This window comes from Papio anubis, chromosome 14 (genome assembly GCF_008728515.1).
Source record: "Papio anubis isolate 15944 chromosome 14, Panubis1.0, whole genome shotgun sequence".
Taxonomy (NCBI): Eukaryota; Metazoa; Chordata; class Mammalia; order Primates; family Cercopithecidae; genus Papio; species Papio anubis.
The window spans coordinates 46,990,447-47,007,257 of NC_044989.1; the positions used below are offsets into that span (position 1 = coordinate 46,990,447).

Genomic DNA, 16,811 nt, shown 5'->3' on the forward strand with positions numbered 1-16,811 from the left:
CGTTTAACTTTATCAAAAGTTGCCAAACTTGTTTTCAAGAATAGCTGAAAACACCCCAACTCACAATGTTATGAGAGTTCTAGTTGCTTTGCATCCTTGCCAGCATTTTGTGTTGCCACCACTTTTTATCTTATTTGTTCTTATGTCATTTTGGCTTTAATTTGGATTTCTCTAATGTCTAATAATGTTGAATATTTTTATGTACTCAGTTGCATTCCATCTGTTCTTTTCAGTGAACTCTGTTCTTTTGCCCATTTTTTAATGGCTATAGTTATATGCTTTCTTACTGTTGAATTTTGAGAGTTCCTTACATATTCAGGATACAAATCCTGTGTCAGATATGTCATTTGCTAATATTTTCTCCTAGTCTATACTTTGCTTTTCATTCTCTTCACACTGTCTTTCATGGAACAAAAGTTTTTAATTTGATGAAGTCCAGTTCATAATTTTTTTTCTTTTATGGATGGTTCTTTCGGTGTCCTGTCTAAAAATACTTTGCTTCACTCCGTGTCACAATTATTTTATCTCATGTTCTAAAAGTTCTATAGGTTTGCATTTTACAGAACATTAGATCTGTGATCCATTTTGAGTTATTGTATAAGGTGTGAAGTTTAAGGTTCATATATTTTGGTTTATGGGTGTCTAATGGTTACAGCACCTATTGTTTAGGGAAAGACTGCCCTTTCTCCATTGAGTCATCTTGCACTGTTGTCAGAAATCGGTTGGTCACATTTGTGTGGGTCTCTTTCTCAGCTCTCTTCTTTTCGTGTATCTGTCCTTTCCCTATACTACAGAATGTTTTAATTACTGTTGGTTTTTATTATGTTTTTAAACCAGGAAGTATGATTCTTTCAGTTTTATTCCTCTTCAAAATTATTTGGCTATTCTAGTTCCTTTGCCTTTGGTTTCAGAATCAGTTTGTTTGTATTGAAAAATATCCTGGGGAGGGGTTGATTAGAATTGTGTTAAATCTGTAGATCAGATGGGAACAATTGACATCTTTACTGTGTTGAGTCTTGCAGCCCTTGAACGTGGTATCTCTCTCTGCTTATTTACATCTTTTCTTATTTCTTTCATAGTGTTATTAGTTTTAGCAAACAAGCTCTTGTACATGTTTTGTTAGATTTGATATTTCAGTATTTCAGAGCTATTATGAATGGGTTTTAAAATTTTTAGTGTCTGACTGTTCATTGGTAATATATAAAAATATGATAGACTTTTGTGTGTTGACCTGTATCCTGTGACCTTGTCATCTTACTCTTTAGTTCTAAGAGGTTTGCTTGGTAGATTCTTTGAGATTTCTATGTAAATAAATATGTCTGCAAATGGAGATAGTTTTATTTCTTTCTAATCTGTATGCTTTTTTTTTCCCCTACTTCCTTTCACTGGCTAGAACGTCAAATACAATGTTGAATAGAAGTGACAAGAGTAAATATCATTGATTCCAATTATAGAGAGGAAAGCTTTTTTCCCAATTATAGAGTGAAAGCATTCAGGCTTTCACCATTAAGCATGACGTTAGCTGTAGGCACGTCGTTTTACCTGATTTGGGTTTGTTTTGCTCTTTTTTTCTTCTAGCTTCTTAAGGTGGACAGTTAGATTACTGATTTGATAAGTTTCTTTTTTGTTAATATAAGCATTTAATGCTATACATTTTCCTCTGAGCATTGCTTAACTACATCATGCAAATGATGTATTTTTATTTCCTTTTCAGTTCGGATATTTTCTAACTGCATTTGAGACTTCCTTTTTGACTTGTGGATTATTTATAAGTACATCACTTAATTTCTAAATTTTTGGAGATTATTTCTGTTATTTATTTGTAGATTAAGTTCATTATGGTCAAAGAACATATTTTATGTTGCTTCAGTTCTTTCAAATTTGTTAAGATTTGTTTTATGGCCTAGGATATGATCTGTCTTGGTGAACATTTTGCATGTACTTGAAAAGTAAGTGTATTTTGTTTGCTCTTGCTGGGTAGAATGTTCTGTAGGTATCAATTAGATACAGTTGGTTGATGGTGTTCTGTCTTCTGGTTGATATTTTTGTCTATTAGATTTTTGTTGCATAGTTTTTGGAGAGGAGGGTGTTGAAATCTACAACTGTAATTGTAGATTTGTCTATTTCTCCTTCCATTTCTGTCTGTTTTTGCTTCATATATTTTGAAGTTCTGTTGTTAGGTGCATACACGTTTAGGATTATATTTTCTTGGTGAATTGGCCTTTTCGTTATTATGTTGTAGCTCTTTTTATTCCTGGTAATTTTCTTTGCTTTGAAATGTACCTATTTGATAATGATATAGCCAGGTCAGGTTTCTTTTTATTAATAGTTCTGTGGTATATCTTTTTTCATCCTTTTTATTTCTAACCTACTTATCATATTTGAAATAAATTTCTTGTAGGTGGCATACAGTTGGGTCATCCTTTTCAAAAAAATCTAATAATTTTGTCTTTTATTGGTATTTTAGGTTATTTACATTTAATATGATTACTGATATGTTTAGATTTAGCTCTGCTGTTTTATTATTTGCTTTCTCTTTATTGTTCCTCTTTATTTTGTTTGTTTGTTTGTTTGTTCTCTTTATTGTTCCTCTTTTCCCCCTTCCTGCTGTCTTTTGAGTTATTTAAACAGTTTTTAGTATTCTATTTTAATTTTATTGTGGGTTTTTAAAAATTATTACATCTCATTATAGTGTGTGTTTGTAGTTGCTCTAAGATTATAACATATATAGTTAAGTTTGTATAGTCTATTTAGAATAAGTATTTTTCCATCTAAGTGGGTTGTAGAAATCTTAACACCATATATATTTCTCTGCCTTCTTCCTTGTTTGTTGTATTGTCTTTTGTATTACATCTACATACATATAAAACCCCATCAGATAATTATATAGTTTCTGCTTTCAACCTGATGGTTACTGTGTGTTTTTTTTTTTTTTTTTTTTTTTTTTTAAATCTCAGCATCCACTGGATGGTTACCATTTCTCTGATCTTCCTTAATTATAGATAATACATTTTTCCCTTGATATCTTTTCTCTTCTATCATTTAGTAACTCTTTCAGAGTGGGTCTGCTGGCAATGAATTCTCATAATTTTACCTTTATCCAAACGTGTCCTCATTTTGCTTACTTCCCTGGAGTCTAAGTTGACAGTTATTTCCTTTCAGCCCTTTAAAAATGTGCTATTTCCTTTTGAACTGCATTGTTTCTGGTTAGAAATTTATAGGCAGTCAAGTTATAAAATGTATAATGTATATAAGAGGTGCATCACTTTTTTATTGTATATATTTAATGTATATAATTTATAGGCAGTCACATAAAATGTATAATGTATGTAAGTAATACATCACTTTTTTTTTTTTCTTGCTACTGTCAAAATTTTTTGTTTTTATTTTTTACCAGTTTGACTGTCTGGGCATGGGTTTCTTTGGGTTAATCCTTTTTTTTTTTTTTTTTTTTTTTGGAGGCGGAGTCTCGCTCTGTCACCCAGGCTGGAGCTCACTGCAACCTCTACCTCTCCGGTTCAAGCAATTTTTCTGCCTCAGCCTCCTGAGTAGTTGGGATTACAGGCGCGCGCCACCATGCTCAGCTAATTTTTTGTATTTTTAGTAGAGACAGGATTTCACCATACTGGCCAGACTGATCTCAAACTCCTGACCTTGTGATCCGTCCGCCTCGGCCTCCCAAAGTGCTGGGATTACAAGGCATGAACCACTGCGCCCCGGCCCTCTTTGGGTTTATTCTACTTGGTTTCTCTGTGCTTCTAGAATCTGATATACATTGTATCTTTTACCAAGTTTGTTAAAGGTTTCAGCCATTATTTCCTCAAATATTTTTCTCCATTGCTCTCTTTCACTCTCCTTTCAGGATACCAATGACATGAATACCAGACCTTTTGATATCCCAAAAGTCCTTATGGCTCTGTTCACTGTTTTTCACTTGTTCAGACTAGATCGTTTCTACCAGTCTATCTTCAAGTTCACTGACTTTCCTGTGTCATCTCCATTTTGCTTATTAAGCCCATCCAGTGATTAATTTCAGTTGCGGTATTTTTCAGTTCTAAATTTTTTTTTTTTGAGACGGAGTTTCACTCTTGTTGCCCAGGCTGGAGTACAATGGCACGATCTCGGCTCACCGTAACCTCTGCCTCCTGGGTTCAAGCTATTCTCCTGCCTTAGCCTACGGAGTAGCTGGGGTTACAGGCATACACCACCACGCCCAGCTAATTTTATGTTTTTATTAGAGACAGGGTTTCTCCATGTTGGTCAGGCTGATCTCAAACTCCTGACCTCAGGTGATCTGCCTGCCTCAGCCTCCCGAAGTGCTGGGATTACAGGCATGAGCCACTGCACCCAGCCTAAAATTTTCATTCTATTCTATTTCATGGCTTCTGTTTATTTGCTGAGACCTATTTGTTTCAAGAGTGTTTTCCCTTGTTGGAGCATTTTTATAATAGCTGCTTTAAAGTGTTTGTCAGATAATTCAAACACTGTATCATCTCAGTGTTGGTGTCTGTTTATTGTCCCATGCAAGTTGATATTTTCTGGGTCCTTCATATTCCAAGTAACTTTAGATTGCATCCTGGGCATTTTCAATATTACATTATAAGACTCTGGATCTTACTTAAATTCCATGGAGAATGTTGCTATTTGTGTTTTAGCAGTCAGTTGACTCTGTTAGGTTCAACCTTCAAGTTGCAGCCAGCTTTCTGTGGGTGGTGATTTCAATGACAGTTTGTTTTCAAAGCCTGTACTGCTTTGCTGTTTGGGTCTGTTCTGTGTGCAGTATCACTTTGATACTGTTCCAGTTTGAGATAGGTGGTAATCTCTCTCTTAGTTCAGTTCTCATAGTTTTTGGTTTGCTGTTTAGGTTGAGATCCATGCCATGTTCAACTCTGGGATGAAGCCTGGAGTTTATAATCAACTTTATGGATTCACTTTTCTGTGAGTTCCTCCCTCTCAGCAATTTCCTTTATGCTGTCTGCTCCCAACCTCTTTTCAGTCCTTGAGAGGAAAAGCTGGGTCTTTTTCTACTCTGCTCACTTCCTGTGATTGCACCCACATCCAGGGCTAAGTGGTAGGAGTACAGAGAGGGAAAAAAAAGTCGATGGAAAGAGGTTGCCCACTCTCTTGAAAATGACAGCTTCTGGGATTGTGGAGAAATGTTTCCCTCCCTCAGATTTTTAGGTACCTGTGGGCGCCCAACTATTAACTACCAGGATCCTTTTCCCAGCTTCTTAAGCCTGAACTGGAGGGCTTCTCCTGGATCTCTGCATTGATTTCCACTTCCAGGTTTTCCCCAAGTCCAGGTGGCAGGATACAAGAGGAGAAAGAAGTAAACTTAACACTGGTTCCATGTTACCACTGAATTTTGATATTTTGCCATCTACCTCCCACCATTTACTTTTCAGAGTCTTTAAATAGCTGCTCCAAGCATTCCGGGGTTTTGTAGCTATATTCAGTAGGAGAGACAGGATGGAGTGTTTTTACTCTATCTTGGTTTGCATTGGAGCAATGTGTACTGTTAACTATGACATTCATTTATTCAGCCAACACACATAGCTATCATTTGAGTGCTTACTAAGTATTGGGCACTTATTACATATATTATTTGTTTAATTCTCCAATAATTTTCCTCATTTTAGACATGAGGAAATTTAAGGGTAAAACTGTTAACCTATGTCCATAGATGTTAAATACAAGCAGGGATTTGTATTTCTTCCTTTTCGAGATAGAGTCTTGCTCTGTCGCCTAGGCTGGAGTGCAGTGCTGCTGTCTCAGTCACTGTGACCTCCACCTCCTGGGTTCAAACCATTCTCCTGCCTCAGCCTCCTGAATAGCTGGTACTACAAGTATGTGCCACCATGCCCAGCTAATTTTGTATTTTTAGTAGAGATGGAGCTTCTCTATGTTGGCCAGACTGGTCTTGAACTCCTGACCTCAAAGTGATTTGCCCAACTCGGCCTCCCAGAGTGCTGGGATTATAGGCATGAGCCACCACACTGGCCAGGGATTTGTATTTCTGACCCCCAAAGCTTTGCCATTTGCCTCTATGCCAGTGGTTCTCAAAGTGTGGTACCAGGGCCAGCATCATCAGAATCAACCTGGGAACTTGTTAGACACACAAAATTTCTGGCTCTACCTCAGATCTACTGAATCAGAAATTCTGGGAGTGGGACCCAGTAATTAGTTTTGACAAGCCATCTGTTATCCTGATACATACTAAATTTGAGAACCATTTCTCTATGCTGTATAACTTCACAAGCACTATGTGTGGTTTAGTTTCTTAGCAAAACCTTAATAAAAGAAACTGATTTTTCACTATTGTTTGAGACATATGCTAGTATGCTAAAATCTAATTTTTTACTAACATCACTGACATATAGCTTGAAATTCACACTTTTCTATGTTACTCAAGACAACAGTAGTTAAAATATAAATACTTTGACTTAAAAAATTTAAATGTATGCATATAATAGGGGCTCCAAAAGTAGTCATGTGTTGCTTAACAACAGGGATACGTTCTGGGAAATATATCGTCAAGCGATTTCATTGTTCGAACGTCATAGACGAGACTTACACAACCCTAGATGTTATAGCATACTATACACCTAGGCCATCTAGCGTAGCCTGTTGCTCCTGGCCTGCAAACCTGTGTAGCACATTACTGTACTGAATAGTCTAGACAGTTATAACACAATGGCAAGTATTTATGTATCTAAACATCTGTACATAGAAAGGATACAGTAAAAATACAGTATAAAATATTTTAAAATGGCACACCTGTATAGGGCACTTATTTTGCATGGAGCTTGCAGGACTGGAAGTTGCTCTGGGTGAGTCAGTGAGTGAGTGGTGTGTGAATGTGAAGGCCCTGAACATTACTGTGTTGTAGACCTTATAAATACTGTACACTTAGTCTACACTAAATTTACTTAAAAATCTCTTTCTTCAATAACAAAATGACCTTTAGCTTCCTGTAACTGTTTTACTTTGTAGACTTTTTAATTCTTTATGACTTTCTGCCTGTTTTGTAGTAGTACTTATTTTAAAACACAAACATACAGCTGTACAAAAATGTTTTTTCTTTATATCCTTATTCTATAAGCTTTTTAATGTTTTTTTAAATTTTTGGCTTTTTTGTTAAAGACTAAGATACAAACACACATTTGTCCTGAGCATACACCTGGTTAGGATCATCTAGACATCACTAGAATAGGAGTTTTTCAGCTTTGTTATGATCTTAAGGGATCACCATCATATATGCCGTCTCTCATTGACACAAACGTCGTTATGCAGCACATGACTGTATATGTAAAGAAATCAATCTTAGATACGGTTTTCTGCCAACAAATCACCTCACGTCTGGTAACTACTATTCTGTGTAATGCCCTGTATTTTAAATTTCAGGATATTAATACTGTTTGTCCTAGATTTCAGGGTAACTTTTGAGATTGGCTCAGATTAAGATTAGGTTGGCTGGGCATGGTGGCTCATGTCTGTAATCCCAGCACCTTGGGAGGCCGAGGTGGGTGGATTGCTTGAGGCCAGGAGTTTGAGACCAGCTTGGCCAACATGGTGAAACCCCATCTCTACTAAAAATACAAAATTAGCCAGGCATGTTGGTGGGTGCCTGTAATCCTAGCCACTCTGGAGGCTGAGGCAGGAGAATCACTTGAACTCAGGAGGCGGAGGTTGCAGTGAGCCAAGATTGTGCCACTACACTGCAGCCTGGGTGACAGAGTGAGACTCTGTCTCCAAAAGATTAAATGGCCCATATTTGGAGAATGGGTCCTATTTCATAGAATTTTTTCCCACAAAATATTAAATGTATAACTACATTTAATTTGCATATTCCTATAAGACATTTTATATACACTTACCAACTGATGGGAAAAAATCTGTCAACCACATTTCCAAAGTCTGCTTTTTTAATTAGTCCATAATTTTCATTTACCTTGAAGTATATGTAGGCTAGAATATTGGATTAGCAGGTATATTCAGATGTGAAGGTTAATTATGGACCATTGTCTCTTTTGTGATAAATTTTGGGGTCAGAAACACTTGTGTTTAAATCTGAGCTTTCCTTTTACTAATAAGGTTGGTGGGGGTTTGGAGCAGAGCAGATGTTATTAATTCTCCATTGTAGAAATAGGCTTTATAGGCATTGTTTTTGTATTCAATTTTAAGTTCATTACTCCAAGGTGTCTGCATTAGCAAGATGCATACTATCTGCTGGATACTCTTCAAGGAGTATCAGTACTAAGGTAGAAAGGGCTGCTCTAGACTGAATGTTTGTATTCCCCCCAAAATTCATATGTTGAAACCTAATCCCCAGTGCAATTGTATAAGGAGGTGGAGCCTTTGATAGGTGATTAAGTTATGAGGGTGGTACCCCCATGAATGGGATTCGTGCTTTTATACGGAGCTGAAAAGATGAGAGTTCTCCTTCCACTGTGTGAGGTTACAGTGAGAAGATAACCATCTCTGAACCAGGAAGCAGGTCCTCACCAGACACCAAGTCTGCCAGTGCTATGATGATCTTATACTTTCAGCTTCCAGAACTATGAGAAATACCTTTCTTTTGTGTATAAGCCACCTTGTTTATGGTGTTTTCGCTATGACAGCCAGAAAATATTGATACTAAGACAAGGACCCTGCCCTCAAGGAGTTTACTGTCTATGGAAATAAACAGGAAAGGACTTATGCCAAAAATGTGATTGCTATGATACAGATATGTACTGTGGATGTGCTGTTGGTGGTACATATACCACAGAAACCAGCAAAATACTGCATCCAGTCAGTTCTGCTATAATGAGATGTATACATTCTTAAAAATCACCAAGTGTAGGGAAAAATAAGATTGGGGCACAACATATAAAAGTTTCATCAGTAACACATTTTTAAAAGAAGTAGGAACCTAATAAAAATGATAGCACCGTTTTAATGGTTTTACATGTTAAAATGGTTAAGAGAAACATAAAAACTACAATAAATATGGCACTTTACCTTTAAAAAGACCTGAAGTTTGCTTTTGAATATAGTCATGGGAAAAGATGCCTCTTGTGAGTTACTATGTAATGGTGGAAGGACAGTTGCCTGAAATCTGAGGGAAAGTTAACACCAGATGTGGATGACTGTGGCTGGTAACATAAGAGAGGTACTGAGGTAGCTGGGAGATGTTTGAGGTATATGTTTTATGTATTCCTATGTTCAGGCTCTGGCTGGATGCAGTTTTATTTCATCTGTCTAGTGTTAAATGGCACATAAGCAAATGGGATTCATGTGCTCATGTTGTGCCCTAGTGTAACCAGCACATTGAAACAAATTGTAAATTTCAAAACAAACATTACAGTAGAACTAACTGTATCAGGGCTTTTATTCCATTCCGAGAGCTGGCTTACCAGCACACCACTGGAAAGAGCTGTCCGTCAGCCTGGAGGAGTCTTGGATGCCTTTACAGGGAAGATGATGAGTGAACTGAGACTTGCTGAATGAGTGTAGTAATATTTTTGCCAGGTATAGTATAAGTAGAGGGAGGGCATTCCAGGCAGAGGGAACAGCAGCTTGTGGAATAGCATGCAGAAGGAAGCCTCGTGTCTCCAGAAAACTCCTATGTAGTTTGAACTTGGAAAGAAAAAGAAACACTGTTAATGAAATTTAGCGGTTAGGCAGGAGCCAAATTCATCATGGCCCAACGTACCACTTGAAAGAATTTACATCTTATCCTTCAAGGGGGAGAGACCACTGAAGAATTTTGAACAGAAACCATGTCCCAGTGCTGATTTATGTGGCTCTCCTGGAGACAGCATGGAAGATAGTTTGAAGCAGGGCCAGCTGGACTCAGAATCTGGAGGTAAGGAAGAACAAATGTGTGTCTTTAATAGGCTTGGCCCCTTTGAGAATATTGTAAAAGCTATAGATGCTCACTGGCAACTGTGTCCTTTCTTTGTTCCTAGAAATCATTATCACTGTAATTTCATCTCTTGGTATTAATGGCCAGGGCCATGAGAGTTAGCCTTTTATATGGTGATGAGTCAGGTGAATTTATAACCAGCTTTCACAATAGCTAGTTTCACTGTTAGCTTTATTCTTACAATGTTTAAAAATCGTGTGGTGAATCATAATTGGAGGATTTTAACATCTTAATGTGTATCCATTGGCAAATAATTACATGGGTCAAAGGCCTCTTTATGTACTAGATTCCTATTTTTGCCCAAATTATTTTTATTTTATTTATTTATTTTTTGAGGCAGAGTCTCGCTCTGTTGCCCAGGCTGGAGTGCAGTGGCATGATGTCGGCTCACTGCCACCTCTGCCTCCCGGGTTCAAGTGGTTCTCCTGCCTCAGCCTCCTGAGTAGCTGGGATTACAGGCGCGCGCCACCATGCCCAGCTAAGTTTTGTATTTTTAGTAGAGACGGGGTTTCACCATGTTGGCCATGTTGGGTTTGAACTCCTGGCCTCAGGTGATCCACCTGGCTCAGCCTCCCAAAGTGCTGGTATTACAGGCGTCAACTCCCATGCCCAGTCCCAGATTATTTTATAATAAAGAATGACTAGCTGGGTGTGTTGGCTCATGCCTGTAATTCCAACACTTTGGGAAACTCAGGTGGGGGGGATCGCATGAGTTCAGGAGGTTGAGGCTGCAGTGATCCTGGATTGCACCAGCCTAGGTGACAGAGTGAAACTGAGACCCTGTCTCAAAAAGAAAAAAAAAAAGAAATAACCATTGTAAAGGATGAATAAATAATAAGCAAGTAAAATTCAAGGTTAAAAAAAGCTGTAACATTCTTTCAAGCAAAAGTTACAATTAGATACAAATGACTTGAATAACACATCTAAATGAAATAAGCCATATATCCCACTCTTTAAAAAATCAGTATTTTCCCACAGTGCTCCTTGGCAAGTGTTTTGGTGCCTGTTACAGAGTAAGGTGCTGAGAAAACTCATAATCTGGTTGAAGATACTAATGACACACTAAAAGTAATTGAAGGCAGGAATATCAGGTTAAAACATAAAAACCATGTCCTACAGTTTTCTAGTTGATAAACTATCACATACTCTATTTAGGATGTAATCAGTATGCAGTAACTATTTATTAAAAGACTAAAATGTAGTACTTAAGGGAGAGTTAGGAAGAAATAATGGAAACATTGTGGGACTTTTGAATTTTCTGATCTTTGAAACTTTGGAGAGTATAATTAATGGATTAGGGATTCACAGAGGCCATATACCCTTTCCGTAATTTGTCTCTGGTACTTCTGTAGAGCAATAGTTGGTGCTGGTTTTTTTTATTAGAAAACTGATATAGAAAATTATATTATTTTAAAATTATATGTATTAAACTAATAATATATTAAATATATAATTAAACAAATATAGAAAAGTATATTATTAGAAAAATAATATACAATCATTGTAGAAAATAAAAGAATGCTACTTGTATAAATAAAAATTAAAGCTCTTAATAACCTTTAAAAGCACTGATTTTTCTTTGTAACTCTTTGATAGGGGCCAGATCATCAAATACCAAGTTTCTGCCACTAGTAAGATGCTGTTCAGCTATCACTTACTAACCTATGACAGCCATTTGTGAAAGGAAACCTACATACAGGTGTAGGCATATAATAAAAAGGAATTTTATTATTGATAGACGGTTACAGTTATACCATAATTCGTTGGCCTTAGTTCACTCTAATAGGCAGATATTTGAATCTTTACTTAATCTAGACATTACCAAAGTATGCATTTATCCATATTCTTCTCCCTTAACTCTTAGAGTCATACATAATCTTTTCTTCATGTCATATAATATTTCTTCTAGTCCTCAGTATTTACTAAAATAATAGTGTACCCTTCTCTTATAGAAATAAGATTTTTTTTTTCTGAACCCCTGTCCTCATCATACGTAATCCATACTGCTTTGTCTTCCAGCTGAGCCGTTTGGTTCTTCTAGCATATGCAGAGAAATTAAGTCTTAGTCATTTAATAAGACCACATCCAGGAATAAAATCGCCTTTTAAACATGGCATGGAAGACCCTTGAGAGTCTCTCTCTTCCCCACTTTTCAGGTTGCTTTGTCTTTTACTTGACACCATCCACCCCGTGATCAGCCATCTGAATCACTTTCCGTCTTTTGGAGAGCCAGGCCCTTTCCTGAGTCCATGCCTTTGCGACTGCCTGAAATGCCATTGGCATGTAGCTATTCAGTCATTAAAACCTAGCTCATGATCACCTTTTCTGTGAAGCCTTTCCTGACCCCCTGCACTGGTTAGGATTAGTTGTATGGTAGCAAGTAACAGAAACTCCAAAATAAGGATGGCCTAAAAATGAGAATTTTTTTCCTATGAAAGTTCAGAGTTTGCAGTGTAGGGCTAAAATGACAGCTCTGCTCCACGAAGTAATTTTCAGCTCATGGCTTTGGAAGCTCTCAGATTTGACCCTTGTCCTCATGGTTCAAAATTGAGGTATCTTTGTTTTAAGCAGCAGTATGGAAGAAAACAGAGACAAAGGGCATACGCCAGCTGTTTCTTTAAAAAGCTTCCCTAAAGCCTCCCACACCATGTATCTGGTTGCATCTCATTGGCCAGAACTTAGTCCATGGCCACAAGGAATGTTATATTATTATGGAAGAAAAGAGAACAGGTATGGGGACAATTGGCAGTCTGCCACATTACTCCAACTAGATGTAGTTGCTTTGTGCTTTGTGTTCCCAGAGCATTCTAATCATTTCACATTTAGGCTATGTTGTCATCTGCCTTCTCTGCTGGATTCTGGACTTATCAGAGACTGTGTTTTTCATCTTTTTATCTCTAGCACTTTACATAAAGTTTAGCACATAGTCCCTGCTCATACTTGTTGAATGAATGGATAAAGACATTTGGGAAGAGTACAGCAAAAATATCAGACATAAGCAGATGGCAGTATTTAAATACCCATGTGTACAAAAGTAATTGCTTATGTAGACATTGATGTCTTTTCTTATACTTAATTTTTTTCCTGTTTTTTCCCTTATGTGAAAAGAATAGACACAGTCAATAGTAGAGGGCATGCCTCAAAATTGACCACATAGAACATAGGGTTATTTAAAAGATAATATGATTCTCTGTGTTATACTTTTTTTATTATTGTAGTAAAATATACATAACAAAATTTGCCATTTTAACAATTTCTCTCTCCCCCCCACCGTTCCCTTCTCTCCCCTTCTCTAGCTCTCTTTCCCTCTCTCTCCCTCCCTCTTTTGAGACACAGTCTCTCTCTCTGGCTCAGGCTGAAGTGCACTGGTGCCATCATTGCTCACTGCAGCCTCAACTTCCTGGGCCCAATTTGTCCTCCTGCCTTGACTTCCCAAGTAGCTGGGATTGTAGGTGTGTGCCACCATGCCCAGCTAATTTTTAACTTTTTTTGTAAAAATAAGGCTTCACTATATTACCCGAACTGGCCTTGAACTCCTGGGCCCAAGTGATCCTCCTGCCTTGGCCTCCCAAAATGCTGGGATGACAGGTGTGAGTCACCACACCTGGCTCATTTTAACCATTTTTAAGGGTATAGTTCAGTGGCATTAAGCACATTCACGTTCTTGTGCAACCATCATCACCATCTATCGGCAGAACTTTTTCATCTTCCCCAACTGAGACTCTCTACTCATTAAAAACTAACCTCATTTCCTCCTCCCCCCAGCCCCTGGAAACTACCATTCTACTTTCTGTCTCTATGAATTTACTACTCTAGGAACCTCATGAGAAGAATCATCAGTATTTGCCCTTTTGTGACTGGTTTATTCCACTTAGCACAGTGTCTTCAAGGTTCATCCATGTTGTAGCATGTGTTAGAATATCCTCCCTATTTAAGGCTGAATAATATTCCATTACGTATGTACCACATTTGGTTTGTCCATGCATATGTTGATGGATGCTTGGGTTGTTGTGCTACCCCCAAACACCTATTACCCACAAACACAAGCCACATACAGGTTGATATCCCTTATCTGAAATGCTTGGACCAGAAGTGTTTTGGATTTCAGATTTTTTTTTAAGTATTTGCATTATGCTTACCAGTTGAGCATCCCTAATGTGGATATTTGAAATGTTCCAATGAACATTTCCTTTGAGCATTATGTAGGCACCCAGAAAGTTTCAGAGTTTGGGGCATTTTGAATTTCGGATTTTTTGATTTAGGGATGCTCAACCTGTACTCACATAGCTTCTTAAAAGGCAATTTAAGAAAAGTACGCTCACCTATATTGAGAACTTATTTTTCTAGCAAGTAATTTATCGCCTCTCCTAATCTTAGCTTCTGAAATGTAAACTAAGAAAGTTATGAAGAATGTTATCTAGGTGTCAAATCTTAAAATTAGATCCAAGAGTGGAATTAGAGAAATACAGTGGCCTTTCACAATAAAAGACTAAATTTTAAGAGTCTCTTAATTATTTGGTGAGAGACACAGGACAATACAATCTGTGAATTTCTGTTCTTTTGAACTATGAAGATTTTATCATGACTGGAGTGAGAAGAAATATAGCTGTAGCTTGATGGTTTTGCTTTTATAAAATTCATCTGGTATTGAAGAGAAAAAGATTATTAATGGGTAGAGTAAGAAAAATTAACTCCATTCTTACTGCGTGACTTTTATTATCAGATAGCAATCTGATAACTGATTATTATCAGTTTGGTGACAGTAATTATTTTTGGATGCTTGATTGCTAGTACTTTGCCTGATGCCTAGAAAATTCTGATTTGGGATCTGTATCCTAATGGGCACATAGCCCAAATTAGCAGTCAAATTCTTCTATTAAAATTATCTGATAAAGATTTCAAATAATTCATGCATTTACATGGAATACATATCCAGTGGTTTAAACAGAATTTCATAGACGCTTTCCCATTGAAGCTGATTGTTTGGCAAAATGGTGAGTCATGCTTTACTGGCCAACTCACACACCAGCTGTTGGTATAATCAGTTACCTGAGCCAAGATCAAAGCAACAGAATAGAATATAGTACCTTGGCTCTGATACTTTCTGTCTTTTCTAAAAGAAAAAAAAATATTGGGATGTAAATTTCCATCCCTCTCCTATGTGCTTTGGGTTTTAAGAAGCAATATAAGACCATTTTTTATCTTTAGAATCTTACAGTTGTAGAGATAAAATTGATATGCTTGAAATGATCTGAAAAGATGAGAACAAATTGTGGTATTAACTGTAAACCCTTTTAGAGAAATCAACAGGGAGACATTTGAACTTGATGTAGATGTTAAAAATAGAATTGAATGGTAGAGGACCAACTAAGGGAGGTATTTCAGAGTAAGGAGAAATTAGTTTGGATAAAGCAGGGCCTGATTATGGGTGGTAATGAGTGAATGCGAGGCGCAAGATGCTCCAACTGTTGAATGTTCCTAAAAGAAATGGAATCTGGCAGTATTATGAGTTCAGGAAGACCGAAGAGAGACTAAGGTGTTGTAGAAATCTAGGAATGGGACAAAAGAAATCTGGACAAAGTTTCTGGCGGTGAAAGTAGACAGAAAAGGTACATTGGAGGGACATCTTGAAAAAAGAAACTGTTGAACTAGGTAGCATTAAATATGGTGGTATTAAGTGGAGGAAGAGTAAGATACTCTAAGATTTTCCCAAGAAATCAAGTACAAACCTGGTAAATGACATTTCAAGTACAAACCTGGGGAGACATATTGTTAATTTTGGATATAGTTAATTTGAGGTGCAGTGGAGAATAGCCAGATTGGAACAGACTTTTAGGCTGTTAGTGGACTAAAGAGTGTGTTGAATGTATGGACTAGAAGTGTGTTTCCCATACACATCCAGTTGTATTTGAGGAGGTGAAAATTGGTCCTAGAGAATACTTGTTTATAACTGTAAAGGCAGGAACATATGTTCTCATAGCTTCTATGTATATGTTTAAAAATCTTTAAGTCAAATAAAATTTTTTCCCCATTAGCATCATTTCACTTGAAGGAACTAGGATGGTTAAATAGATGAAGTTCATCAATCACATCCAGGAAACTGAAGTTTTTTCCCCATACAGTGAAATAAGAAAGGTAGTAAGCTGCATCTTGCTAGCAGTAAGAAAGATGCAGAACCAGGATAAGAACTCAGATTCTTTAAGGAGCAACATCTTAGAATAAACATATCCTTGGTATGACATTATATTCTTCATTATTGTAAATTATTGAATTATTTAACACGTTTAATTTTACAACATTTGAGGTAATGTACCAGTAGAAAGTGGATGTTTCATGTTTTTCTTTGGTGGAATATTTAGTTGGATTGACTGTGCCAAATTTTATTTGTGGCTTTCTCTCTCAGAATGACTCTTTTTGTAAATAGCAAAACATATATAACCATATAGAGTTAAAAGAGAAAAAAAAACTTGGCAGAAGACTATATCCATTGTTATTGGATTGTAAATTGTCCTAAGAAGTAATATCTTACAGGAATGATAATTAGAAAGGTAATATAATTAGAAATAATAGTCTTGTGTAGGGGTGGACTATTATTGGGGTTTCACTGAAGGATACCTGAGGTGGTTGTTAGTAACACTTTGTGAGTGCCTCCAAGTACAAGTACAGTACTACTTTCTGCTTTCTTTGTTGTCTCTCTTGTGTATGCTGCTTTTTGGTTATTCTCCTTTTCTGTAGTAAAATGTAACCCATATATAAAAGAATGAATATATTATAAAGGGGCAGTTTAATGAGTAATTATAAAGCATATTTGCTACCCAGATTAAGAAATAGAATATTGCCAGTGAACCAGAAGCCTGCTGTGTGCCCTTCCCCAGTCAAACTCCATCTGTCCCCACCGCAT

General features: G+C 36.9%; 1 protein-coding gene across 6 annotated transcripts in view; it reads left to right on the forward strand.

Annotated features, from left to right (window-relative positions):
* The window catches only part of SOCS5 (suppressor of cytokine signaling 5), a 162,859-nt gene that overhangs the window by 23,502 nt on the left and 122,546 nt on the right, over nucleotides 1-16,811 (forward strand). The window contains exon 2 of one of the 6 annotated variants that reach the window (XM_021925257.2): nucleotides 9,730-9,850. The exons of 4 other annotated variants lie outside the window; for them this stretch is intronic. The gene's annotated coding sequence lies outside the window, so the exon portion shown is untranslated. Of the gene's footprint in view, nucleotides 1-7,691; nucleotides 9,851-16,811 lie in introns of those variants that run through there. One more of the 6 variants, XM_021925255.2, reaches the window with a different exon arrangement.